Genomic DNA, 12500 nt, shown 5'->3' with positions numbered 1-12500 from the left:
TTTCTAATCCCGCCTCTGTTGCGAGGAGAGAGTTAGTTCCTCCGTAGCATCGGTTATGCCTACAGGGCACCATACTAATATGCATTTATTAACACATATACACGCACTCATACGCGCACACACATACATTTCTGAATTATATCTGAGATTGCATAATCATATGCACTGCTAGAATTTATAGTGTTCCGGATTTTAAATACTTAACTGAGTTTATTTACGTCGTTTCAGTTTCCGAATTTAAATAATCTAGACGTTATTGAATGTTCCTCCCTCTCTTTCTATTATAAGCTTGCATCGATTGATTTGTATCCGCCATTTCTAAATATTGTGGTCATTTGCTGAAGTAAGAAATAGTTATTCACATGATTGAATATATGACAGTGGTCTTGGTATTCAGAAAGCTAGAATATTTAGGAGATCTGGATAAAGACTTATTATTAATAATCCTTTGTAGAAAATTATTTAGTCATGTTGTATTCAGATGTTACTAAATTATCTTTTCAAGTTCTATCATGAGAGTTTGAAATCTCTTTTACATAATATAAATAGCAAACGCTAAATAATGACTTTCTAAATGATTGGCCTTACAAAATTGATTTTGCCCTGCAAGTAAATGCAATATATATTTCTATAGAATGTCTACAATGAAATATATGTATTTAATTGATTCTAATGTAGAAAGATATAAATTTGTATGGTAACAAATTTAAATGGTAATTTATTACATTTGTGAAGCTATGACACCTTAGTGAATAAATTTCCAAATGAATTGCTTGTAAACGAGATACATTTTTGTAGCTTCCGAAATTTAACTGAAGCAGTGATACTCGATAACATGCTTACATGCAAAGACGATCACATTTTTATCGATATATAGCGTGTGTGGCATAGAAACTGTTGTATGGACGCCCCCAGACGATGAAGTAGGCTAGTCCAATACGTAGATATAGAAGGATACGTCTAGACGTCAAGGTAGACTAGCACAGAGCCGAGTAGAGTAGTTGGGAGTAGTTGAGGCATCCGAACGTGCGACAGAAAAGAAACCCATTAAATTATAAGTGTAGTTTAGCCGACGAGATACCAAACTCACCATCTGCTAGTTTCATACGCACTCACATATACACACACATGTAGATATATTTGTATACGTATAATTGTGTCTGGTTATTTGAAATTAAGGTAATACTCTGATAAATGTATCATTTATCTCTGTTAATAGAGAAAAAAGAGGAAAAATCTCTCCATAGTATACTAGTCAGCATGTATGTCTCCACGTGGAAAGGTAAAACATGTGATGCAACCACGAGAAGCTAAATGATATCTTCTAAATACCTATAAATGACATTTCTAGTTGCATATAATACTAGTAGACTCATCAGCTTATTTCTGTCCAATTTTGTTCATACTGTAAATAATTATGAATTTCATATATATATTAAAAAAACTGATGTCACTCACGTGTAAAGATGGTGAATTTAGGCTTAAGGACAAAATTTAAGTAGACGATCCCTTTTTTAGCCTACTGTGAAATGAATGATTTAATACAGACACATAAAAGTTTTATATTGAGTCTAAGGTGAGTGTTTATTTAAATGGTCTAACATATTTGAAGCTGTCTACGAAATAATATAGGACACTGATCAGTAATTAACTAAGCGCCCTTGTTAATGCATTCACTGTTACGTAGATGAGGCAGAGAAACGGTCGTCCGTCATTTATTAATTACACTTCGATTAGATTTAATTTACTATTATCTGTTTAGTAAAATGTTTGGTATTTTTGCTCTGACGAAGGATTAGTGCTGCCTTCTTCGAGAGCGGACGATGGCGATTCTGAGGTGTGGGTGCTGTGAGATCACAAGGCGATAAAAGTATTAAGAGTGAGCTATGGGTGGCACTAGTTGTTTAGTGATCATTTCTTTCCTTAGAAATGCAATATTTACAGCAAGTACATTACGATTAAATGAAATACATTTTTACAAAGAAATTTATGTCGATATACAAATATCATAATACGACTGTGTTAACAATAAAAAGGAATATGGCAAACAACGTACATACATCCAAAGGAATGTCATTACACCAACAGTAACGAAACATGAATAGTAAAATGCTACGCAAAAAGTACCACCTTTTTGCAAAACACATGGAGAGGCATTTATAATATGCTATTCTGTGAAAGATGACACAGAGCTATAAAAATTGGGAACAAGGATATTCAGTGCTTGCTGTATACAAAATAAATGCCTTTTTCTGCCTCATAGCGCGATAAATCCGGGCTGTAACAGCTTTGATTTATTTCCACAAAGCTGCTAAATTGTATGACTAGTAGTTTATACTGTACACACAGAAACACACGCGCACACAAACACACACGCTTACACATACACATACGCACACTCACTCACTCGCATACCTACACATACACAACGCACGCACGTATGCACACCCCATCTCCAGCGACACACGCGTTCATAGGTTTGTATTCATATAAACATCTGCATATATATGTATGCATATATATATATATATACACATATTTTATGCATACGTATTACATATATAGACAGCACACACACACATACATGCATGCATATATATATATATATATATATATATAATATATATATATAATATATATATATACATACAGGGTAAGAGAGAAACAGCGAGAGGGTAAGAGAGAGAGAGATACATAGATATACATTAGACTGAAATATATGTATAGGTCAAAAATATTTTTCGTGACAACACTTTCAATTTACCGGGGCTAGGTGTGTGTGTGTGTGGTGTGTGTGTGTGTGTGTGTGTTTGTGTGTGATTGTCTGTGTGTTATGTGTGTGTAGTGCATTTTAGTGAGTGCGTGTTTCCGTGCCCGTGCGTGTTTGTTTGTGTATATACATACATTAATAATATCAAAAACAACAATAGTTATAATATACGTAAGTATGTATAAATACTGAATTTTGCTTTAAATAATTCACCCGTTAGGTCACGATTGCAGCAATTTTTAATGTCGAGGTATACATTATTTCCTTACAAGCCCGGCTACAAGTTAGAATATTAAAACTACGTATGAAAAGTCTATATTTTAACATTGCTTGGATGCCTCCCTAAAGCTTATGCAGTAAAATCATTAATGGACTTTATATTACATGTTATGTACCAATAAAATTGTAGAGAAATATATGTTGCGGGGAGTATACATTCCTGCAACCTAAGTCTTTATAGACTTTCATCAAAGGTAATTGAACTGGAAGCAATATAACAACGAAAGCACGATGTTTAATACTATTATCGGAATGTTCACAATAAAATCACGAACAGAAAATAAATGTTAAATACACATTAGGACGCATAATGTTTACATACATAAATTCCTATCTGAATATATAACTGTGTGTGTATATATATGTATGTATATTTATGTATATATGTATGTACATACACGTGTTTCCGCGCGCGTTTGTATGTATGTGTATATAGAAAGACTTGATACATACCAAAACCTTTCATTATAATATATCTAACTATCTATCTATCTATCTATTCATATATATATATATATATATATATATATTATATATATATATATATATTATAATTCAAATGTATTGAAACCGACTGTAATTATATGTGGAAAGGGGTAGATATTTATGTGCGTGCGTGTGTGCGTGTTTTTGTGTTGTGTCTGAGTGTGAAAATGTGCACTTTTATAAACGCATCGTTTATGTATATCTGTCTGTATGTATATGGATACACACACACATACACACACACACACACACACACACACACACACACACACGGACTCAGTACCTGAGACATACCCATAAGAAATTCAGAAAATTCTTGTGAAAGGAAACGTTCCTTCAGAAGAATAGGAATATATTATACATGCGTATGAACTCGCATGCTTATAGAGCAAAAATATTACCACATTCATTTTCATATTAAAATAATATCTATTTAAGCATACTTATAAAAGCATACTTACAAAAGCATACATACATGCCTCGATATCAATGTTCAAATGCATATACATTACGGCATTACATGAAACGAAACACATGTACATCAATGGAAACAAATGCAAACTTATCATCCCACACATGCAGTTTCAGGAATTCACTTTCACCATGGATTTTAAAGGATAGATTAGAAAGAAACGGCAAGAAGACAAATATGTTGGCAAGTTTGGTCCATGAAAGAGAAAGCAAAGGAGAATATTTGGTTACCACATTAGAAAAAATAATTACATTCAGAACAACCTATTAAGGAAGTAACCAGGAAGGAGGTGCACTTCGACAACCACAAAAGCTCATCACAAAAATGAAATTGATTACCCCCTGATCTATAAACGGCGCATATTGCAGAAGACCTCAATAGTAGCATCATTCAAGACAGGCAGTGACCATCGCTTGCTACACACAAAGATCGTGATCAATAAAGTCTGAGAGAAAATGGCTCTGCATATCCCGTAGAAGAATTAATGCGTGAAGGCATTTAATGTGAAACAAACAGGAAGCTATAAAAAAAAAAAATTTAAGTTACCTATAAAAGTTTGACGAAACGTACAATTTGCTGGTCTAGAGAATTAAAAGCTGTGTATGGAAAGCAAAACCTGCAGACCAGAGGGAGAATGACGGAAGAGTCTCGAAGGAGAGTGGAAATTGTTAGAGAAACGGAAAGCAATAAAGCGGAATATGAGAGATTACCACGAGTATCGTGTTCTCTGCAAGCCGATCAGACAACATCAACAAGGTATTGAGGCGCAATACATCAAACTGCTCAGATAGGCAAACTCTTGAGGCACAACCAATATATCTCTACTATTACCACCAGTAAAGGTCCCTATTTAGACAAGTGTCAAAGAAGGAGATACCATTTCCCTAAAACTCTTTAAAACATGTCTCGAAATCGTCCCCAAGGACGTTCATTGGGTAGGTTGTTTAAGCATCAACGGCGAGCAGCTAACACACCTCCGATTGACAGATGACCTTGTACACATCGATGAAACCACAGAGCAGCTACAGACAGGGATGGATACTCAAAGCTTACCAGTAGGTATGCAAATGAACCACACCAAAAGAAACTTATACGAGCTGAGGTCGTTGCACTAGGCCGAATATAGGTGGGAAGCAATGTAATCGATGAGGCAAAGGAGTGCGTCTATTTAGGACACATAATTAATATGCGGCAAGATATGGATGCTGAAATCTTTAAGTGAATAAGGGCGAAGTTGAAGCTACTTATTTCAGTAAACGATATATATACGCAAAAGAAAGACAATTCCATACGTGGCAAACTTTTCAATTGCACCGTCCCACCTACGCACTTATACGCAAGTGAGATGTGGGCTACAGCGAAGACGATAGAGCATCGATTGGCTACGATGCAAAGGGTTATTGAAATCTCAATGCAAGCATGGTATATCAATTGGAAATCCCTTTCGAAATGCCACAATTTGAGAAGGGAGCAAAGTGAAAGATGTACGAAGGCCCGAATTCCGTCGGGCCGAACATCTCAAAATGTTCACAGACAGTTATTGGCCTCGTGGAAGTACAGAAGTATTATCCAGATGATACTCAGAAGACACTTCGAAGGTTTCTTGGCTGATGAGAAGGCGTATAAGTTAATCAATTTCGGTCATGAAGGAAAAGAATGACGTAATCAAAAAAGAATTAGGAACGAATTTTAACAAACGGTGTATAAAGCATCTGATGGTTGGGAGGATACTGTAATATATATATATATATATATATATATATAGTTAGACATGGCCTGGACCAATCTTTGGTCGAAACATATCTAAGTTTTATCTAAGTTTTATATATATATATACATATATATATATATATATATATATATATATATATATATATATATATATATATATACATATATGCATATATGTACATATATATATGTATAGATATACATATATATATAAGAAACAAAGAACCCAAAGACCTGATGTATAGTATATAATTAACAGAATTTGTGACATTATTACACTACAGCGATGGGAAATTATTCCGTGCCCCAGAAAGATTTACCCATATTTCAATCTCTTCTTAAATAATTTCGGTTCTGGTAATATTTACATTTTACATAAAAATTTACTTATGTTAATTGCTCATGTATCTATTATTTCGTTCGTCAACAACAAGTTTGTAAACAAACATGACGTTGAAAATAAAACGCAGCTGGAGTGAGGAACAAGGACATAACAAACCAGTTGAATGAGTGCCGTAAAACAGTGTTAAATAACTGGAAACGATATATGGAGTCCGCTACTATTTCCAACCAACCAGTTACTCGTAGGAAACAATGAATTTGTAGAAATAAAAACACTGTTGATGCTGTGAAGAAGGGTGCGAATCGAAATCCACGCAGTGCAAGAAAAACTGCAAAGGCACTTGACATTTCGAAATCGTCAATGAACAGGATTTTAAAAAAGGATTTAAACTAATTGCATGCAAAAATAATCCCGGCAGTTCATTTCAGCAGCTTCGAAAAAAAAAACGGCTCGACAGAGTTCAAATCTACATTGTTGGGTCCAAGTCTACCTTCATCTTCATTGGTGCTGGCGTCGAGGTTAAAATTCATTTTTATGTAGAAGTGTCGGACGCGAAAGTGTAACACGGGGCTACAGAAACCTCAGCTGACTTTTACATCTTTCCTCAAGACGGAAATCCGCCTTACATATTCCAATTTGACATAAATGTGGTGCAAAGTTTATTTCAGAGGTTTTTGAGACAAAACGATATAGTCTCCCTCAACTCCAGACATCAATCTCATGGACTTTGCTATCTGGTCATCTTAGAGAATAATATTTCTGCTCGCTCCTATTCAGATATATCAGATTTTAAGTAAACCCTTCTGTTTTTCATGGGCCAAGTTGAGTGAAGACGTGGTACGGGGCACTTGCAACTCAGTGACTGCTGGTTTGCAGACAAAATGTGGTCATTTTGAAATGTAATTACTGCAATGGATTGAGAATTTGCATGAGAATGAATGCCAAATTTCAATACCCTACCTTAGGTTTATTTTGAATAATTAAGAAATATCAATGGGTAAATATTTCTGGAACATCCTGTTGTAGCACTTCAATGGATTTGTTTAGGAATACAAAGCGTAAGCATAGATTCAGATTTACACAATTTGATATTGTAATGTTTATATTTCTCGATACCAACATCGTTGCTGGATAAGGCGACTGAGTTTGCAAAAACATACGTCAATATCGACCACGCACAGAACTCCTCTTTTGCATGGGTAAAAATATCAATGTATAGATGGGGCCGCATGACAGTGCAGAGATGTACTTGTAAAGCATGCTGTGTAATAGCCCGCAATCGTTTTGTCTCAGTCAAAGAATACTGCTCCCTAAGGCAGAGGACAAGTATGAACGGGAGGAAAAGAAAAAACAGCAACAACAGAAATATACAAACATAATACGTAGGTATATACATAAAAACATACATACACACATGCACGCAGACACAGACACACACACACATATATACTTAAATACATACATGTATACAGTGAGAGAGAGAGAGGGGGGAGATAAAGAAAGATTAATAGGGAGGCAAGTAGAGAATGATAGAATGTAAGAGAGCGCGGTAGATGAAAAGAGAAGCCAAGAATAGATGATGCAGCGTATAACTAACTATATAAATATATAATTATATATTTGTAAACGATTGTTGCTCCACATAATTCAGACTTTCCTAGAAGCACAACTCAGAATGTGGCACTCCGCTTAAAAAGCGGTAAATATCTTAATCATCAATAATTGCTGACCTTTATGAAGATGTAGAGCAGCCAACGATCGGATATTTTTTTCACATCTAAGACAGTGCTGCTTTTACACTTCTGGAGATGTGCAACTCGACTGATTGACATTAAATCAACCGCAGAGTATTGCTTTCTCTGGCACGGCACGTGGCTTAACCTCTTCGCAGTCTCTCTTTTATTTCTTTGTTCTCATGGCTTCTGTTTCTAGGTGCTAGCCAGTTATGTACCTTATGCCTTTATCTATCCCGAAACGCTGCTGCCTTCATCTCTCACCAACTTAGTGTTTGTCTACCCCTAAGCTTCACACTATGCACAATTCTCAAGCTTCCTTTGAATATTTTCCCCCTAAAATCGCTATTCTTATGGCTTTTCTGAAGAAGATGATCAGGAATATTTTAAACTAAACTTTAACACAAAGTCCTAGGGTCTCGTCAGATCTACATAAGTCAAGATTTCTGTGTCTTCATGCATACTGATCTAGGAAAAACTATAATATAGTTTAGAAATATGGTGTAGAGTAATGGAAATGATATAATGCACCATAATATTCATTGCACTGCTGACGTACTTCGTTCACCTTCTGAATTCAAAACGTAAGAGGGACAGTTGTGTCATTGAAACACCGGGAGAAACAAGACAAATCTCAGTTGTCACATAATTCCAGATCAGCTGACATTTCATCAGATGCAGCAGAAGCTACCCTATAATTTTTCAAAGATATTGCTTCCAAGAGAATATTATGCTATGTAACGTCCACATCTTGGGCGAAAATTTTTGATTAAGGGCGGTTTCAACTTAAAAATGATGGTCATGTTCTGAAAGACTAATTACACGTTGTAAAAATAGAGGCTATCATCATAAGTTGTAATAATTATTATTTCTTGAAGATTGTTCCTAAACATATTTTTATTGGAACATGTAAGCATGGATAATAACTCAGTCCACGGCGTGAATGGAAACCTGAATCTTGTTGATTCCAAATCTAATTCTATCATATTCAGGACATTGCTCTACTCTCTCAGTTAATATCACACTCTTCCGTATAACAGATGTTAAGAGTTATTGGCAATCTCGTTGAGAACGGTCTTCTTTTATTGAAATGTTGGTGTGTAAACAATGTCGAAAAATATAATTGCAACATGTTATGCGCGATATCAAAGAAAATTTGAGAAATTTCCACTGCAATGGAATTTGAGATGAAATAGTAATTGGCTCTCCTGAAAAATATTTCTGTTACTTTTGATGTTTGTATAAGCTAAATATCAATACTCTGAGATGAGCCAACATGTCATCTTATAAATATGTAGCAAGAAGGTCAGCGGCATTTGATGGAATATTTCCAATAATTATGTAAATGGGGGATAATTTATTTCAATACCTAATATTTTGAATGAAAATAATGTCAAAAATCACCAATATTTTTTCATATAAATTCGTTTAATGTTAGAGAGGTGTACAGTGGTTTGATACATCGATAGATATTGCTTCATTGCATGAGAAATTCTTGAATGTAATAACATCAAACTGCATATATCTACAATAAAAGAATATTTAAAAAAGCATAACAATTCATAGTCGAGAAACTTTTGGACTTAAACGTGTTCTAATCTTGCAAATCACTTCTGTTTTATTAGCAAACATGTTAATGTTACCTACAAAAAATACTTGTCTGACTGGCGTTTTCGATAACTGAGTCTGTAGTGGTCCAATAGATAAAGCATTATACTTTAGAAGTGGACAGCTTCCATTTTACGATCGCATGATCTTAGCTGATCAATACCCAAGAAATTAATCATGAGTACAGATCATCTAAATTTCAACTGTTTCAACTTTCTTGTAAGCTTCGAAAGATTGAACCTTTAAGGAGCTGCGTACATCTGTATTTCTGATAAACTAATATAATCAAAATATTTAGCGCGAGAGATCGGATAAGGTAAAGATTACGAGTTGGCATTGCAGGAGGTGAGCAGGTATCTTGCCACTGTGAGAGACAAACTTTTGTGATTTCCATAAAAGCAGGAGAGCAAAATTTGTATGACTATCCCCTAGTTACTATAAGCAATTATATTCACTTCAGATGGGAATATATTATTTAAGTATGAAGCAGCTGCATTATCCTAAACATATAACACTTACTCCAACATTGGTCTGAGATGATTAGTATAGAAAATCATCGACTGATGAAGCATGAAATATTTTCTGTAGGTTATACAAGACAAAAATAGACGCAATGTACAAATGATGAACGATACGTTAGTTCGTACATTCGAGTTCAAATCATTCCTTTAAATACATTTTGGAGACGTATTAATTTACTAAAATTTGCAGTTTTAACACATATTTTAAACATAGAAAAATGAAAAGTACTTTCTACACCATTTGGTTCCCTTTATAAGTTATTCAACTGAAGCCTAGCCATAATCCCACTCAGTGTCAATAAATACGAGACAATTAATATCGAAGCGATTCAAAGAATAATTAATGATTCACTTGTGTTTTGAAGGAGTAAGTATGTATTAGCAAACTGGGTTCTTATATATTCATATAATATTGAGCGAAATATTTCTACCTACATTTTGAGTAAACGGCTCGAGATTTAAAAAGTTCGATGCAGGAAGATATTATGCAGAGTTAGAGTCCTGGTATAAAACAGGCTATAAATATTATGCATCGTTTACGTCACCTTTTTATGATATGAATAGACGGCGTCAAGATTTTAATATCGTCATCACTGTAGAGGAAATGATTTTAGATCAGAACCACAGAGACCATCTTCTGAAAATATTTTCTTGTGTATTTCAAGAATGTCAGGTGCCCGAGCGTATAACATTTTTCAGAATATAAAGCAGATTTGAGACCAATTGTTCTAACAATCATTTAATTGTTTTTAGGTTCTAGCTAATTTACGTGGAATACGTTAATTCAGTCGTAATATTGTTGTTATGTAAATTGATATTTTCTAGAGAAAAATTGTGATTAAAATAGAAGTCTTGAAATCTTTCAAGTGGTCCTTAATCGCCATTTCTAATTGTTATTATAAAACTGTTTCATCCCTTAACAGACTACAGAAAGTCCAAATTTGGCCAAATACACTGAAGGAAGTAACTACTTAATATCCACGTCCGTTATACAACATTACTAGAAAATAAGAAATTGCTCGGTTCTATTTGAAATTTCATCGGAAATATTGGGTAATATGAAAAGTTTCATTTTGGCTACAAGTAAGAAAATAAAAGTAAAATACGATTTTGATGCAGGTAGACGTAACTACACCATCCTATGCCAGAGATTCCTCCAATTTACTGCTTTTGATATGTTAAAAAAGTTTTGAAAATTAGTATCAATAGAAGAGCTATTTGTTATGTAAACATCGAAATAGCGGCTTTAAGAGAAGTATATTTCTTGCTGAATGAATTACCTACCAATACTTTACGAAGGTCGAAAGTTTAGTGCTTGTTGGAGAAAGCAGCACCCCATAAATGTGCATGTATTTAAACAAAACTGAAATATTAAGTTATTGGTTAATTTCTTACGAATTATTAGTATGATGATATCCGTACAAATTTATTTAGAATTTTGCTATCTACATGATTGGCAATATTCTTATATCCTATTGCCATAAAATGCAGTTTGAAAATGCCTAATTAATATGCATATTCATTTTAATGCAGCGAGCTGGCAAAAAAACTAGCACGCCAGGCAAAATGCTTAGTGGCATTTCGTCCGTCTTTACCTTCTGAATTAAAATTCCGCCGAGGTCAACTTTGCCTTTCATCCTATCGAGATCAATAAAATAATTACCGGTTGAACACAGCGAAAATTTGAAATCAATATGTTTAATCCCTTAGGAGACCTTAAAAAGTGCAAGTTATTTCATTTAGTATTAACAGTCATTCTGACAGCGGCAAAACGCGTATAAATAATGCTAATGCATTTAACTGTAAAATCTAATTTGCATATTATGTTAGGCAGCAGGGAAGCAAAATTAGGAAGTAATGTGTTAACAAAATATATTATCGAAGTTACGAAACAGAATGATACAATGAAACCTTACACATAAATGACGAATGACGTCATTTGAGTTGGTTGACCTTTCCTAGTATGACACGAAAATGAGCTAGTATTTTCGGAATATACATATATATACATACATGAATATATATATATACATATATATATACATATATATATATATACATATATATATATACATATATATATATACATATATATATATATACATATATATATATACATACATATATATATATATATATACATATATATATACATATATATAAATATACATATATATATATATATATATATATATATACATATAGATATACATATATATATATACATACATGAATATATATATATATATATATATATATATATATACATACATGCATACATGCATATATATATATATATATATATATATATGTATATACACATATATGAATACATATATATATAATATATATATATATATATATACATATACATATATATACATATATGAATACATATATATATATATATTATATATATATATTATATATATATATATATATATATAAATGAAGCATAATCGGAATGATAGCATCTTATCTGTCTACTTTGCAAACGGTAATAAATAATGAGTATGTAACGCATGGTTATTTCTATGGATATCGAAATGACTAATCA

At 33.3% G+C, this 12500-nt stretch overlaps 1 long non-coding RNA gene across 1 annotated transcript in view; it reads right to left on the bottom strand.

The window, feature by feature from the left end:
- The window catches only part of LOC118762513, a 963298-nt gene that overhangs the window by 618859 nt on the left and 331939 nt on the right, over positions 1–12500 (bottom strand). The gene's annotated exons all lie outside the window — the stretch shown is intronic.

Source organism: Octopus sinensis, linkage group LG3 (assembly GCF_006345805.1).
Source record: "Octopus sinensis linkage group LG3, ASM634580v1, whole genome shotgun sequence".
Lineage (NCBI taxonomy): Eukaryota > Metazoa > Mollusca > Cephalopoda > Octopoda > Octopodidae > Octopus > Octopus sinensis.
Note: the sequence above shows the minus strand (reverse complement) of the source record. Positions and strands in the feature narration are given on the sequence as shown.